Source organism: Gavialis gangeticus, unplaced genomic scaffold (assembly GCF_001723915.1).
Source record: "Gavialis gangeticus isolate Ggan-Ray unplaced genomic scaffold, GavGan_comp1, whole genome shotgun sequence".
Taxonomy (NCBI): Eukaryota; Metazoa; Chordata; order Crocodylia; family Gavialidae; genus Gavialis; species Gavialis gangeticus.
In genome coordinates this window covers 24,773,994-24,775,933 of record NW_017729025.1, presented here as the reverse complement: position 1 = coordinate 24,775,933, position 1,940 = coordinate 24,773,994, and the positions used below count along the sequence as shown (strand labels likewise).

The 1,940-nt window shown below is 44.9% G+C and overlaps 1 protein-coding gene across 1 annotated transcript in view; it reads left to right on the top strand.

Annotated features, from left to right (window-relative positions):
* The first annotated feature begins 1,259 nt into the window (after nt 1-1,259).
* Nucleotides 1,260-1,940, top strand: part of LOC109298431 (protein LBH) — a 26,421-nt gene continuing 25,740 nt past the window's right edge. The window contains exon 1 of the mRNA XM_019518527.1: nt 1,260-1,376. The gene's annotated coding sequence lies outside the window, so the exon portion shown is untranslated. The remainder of the gene's footprint in view (nt 1,377-1,940) is intronic.

Genomic DNA, 1,940 nt, shown 5'->3' with positions numbered 1-1,940 from the left:
AGAAAGTCTTCTAGAGAAGGTAGATTTGTTTAATCACTTGGGCCAGAATCCAACCTACTGAAGAGTATAAAATGCACACACTATCACCATTCATCTCAGTAAAAATGCCTCTTTCATGTCCAAGGAAATAGCTAGGGTGGGCATAAAGATACTTTGGTAGGCTGCAGCTCTGTTTCACAAAATCTCTGTATGGTCTGGGTATTTGCACGCTTTCAGAACTCATTTTTCAAGTTATTTGACAGAAAATTTAGAACCAACCAGTGGGAAAAAAAAGGATGAACCGTGTTCCAGGAGTAGGAAACTTGCTTCTCTTTACCAGGCCATCCCTGTCCTTATTGAAATCCTTCCTGAAAAGCTCTTCTTCTATGATGCCCACAAGAAAGCTGTAGTGATGTTGAATCCCCACTCAAACATAAAGTATCCTCCTTCTTGCATGTCCTGTTGTCTTTGCCTTTTGGCTGATAACTCTTTGGGTAAGGAACGTCTTTCTGTAATGTTTTGTGCTTCACCAAGCAGACTGCCAACACTAAACAAATAAAGGATATAGGCTGTGGTTATTGCTTGTCTATTTTTCCTAATTCTAGCAACATTCCTACACTTATGAAATTCAGCATAGTTTTGTTGAATGTAGTTTTGCTTCACAGTGGGTGCAACTACAAGTGCGCTTTACTGCAGTTGACTAATTAGCTCCGCAGTAAAGCATCATTGTCTACACAAGTGTCGGTATTAGGTTACAGTCGATTAATTAACTCTGCCATAAGATAGTACTATCCCTGACAGTACTATCTTATGGCAAAGTAGTTGATTCTGCTGAAATGCTTTTGTAGACGGTCTGCCACCCAGCCCTGTGCTTTGGCACCCTTGTGCCCCAGCCAGTCCCTCCAACACCAGCACCCAAAGGCCAGGACTGGGCCCCACACATGAAGGTGTTGCATCCGGGAGCAGCTGACTCTGGTGCAGACTGCACCGGAGTTTATCCCTGTGAATTAGTTGAACATGTAAATGCACCCAGTGGTGACTAAAGTTGTCTAACCATGAAGAATCAAAGTCCAAGCTATTTTGACTGAGAACCTTTGGGCGGCTTTAGAATATCAGTCACCTCAGTCGTTTAGTAAGTACATTAACAGCTAGTTTCTAAGTAAGATCAGTTTCCATTTGGCATAGAAAATTAAACAAGCCTCCAAAGTAGGAGTTTACAGAAGTAATCTTTCATATTGGTCTCTGAAAGCTCTCTCCTTTTCTTTATATTCTCTGATTGTCTTTAACCTTGTCTCTTTCAGATCCATTTAGGATTTGAAACAGTTTGTTCAACTCCATTATCAAAGTGAACATTTGCAACAAGGACAACTTTTGGCAAAATATCCATGTGATTAAAGGTAATATGCTAATCATTTCATTGCTTTATTATTAGGGCTGTGTAAAATTTCAGCAGCCTTTTCATTTCAGAGGAGTTTCAGTGCCCGAAACAGTGAATCCAAAACGAAACAGAAGGCTCTGAAATATTTCCAAAATGAAACAAAACCATCCAAAATGTTTCAGAAATGTTTCGGAGCCAGGCTTGAAGGGAAACAGAAACTAAGAAGCGGGAGAGAGGGAGGGGGAAGAGGGGTGGAAGGACTGCTCTGATACTGACATCTGTAGCAGTCCAGTGTCTGCGAGCTGTCCCCAAGGTCCCTTCCAATCCCAGCACTCTGGGGGAGGGATGGCAGCCTGCTGTCATCCTGCTTGCAGATCTGGAGGCCTGTGCCCCCCAGGAGGAGTCTGGCACAGCCCCACAGCCCTCCTAGGGGCGCAGGCCCCCGGATCTGTGTGTGGGATGACAGCATGCTACCGCACCCAGCTGGGGCTGGGGCCACTGCCAGCACCTGAGTCTGCCTGGCACAGCCCATGCTGAGTACAGCTGGGGAGCTGTGGGAGAAGCCCCCATGGCTGCCCTGCCC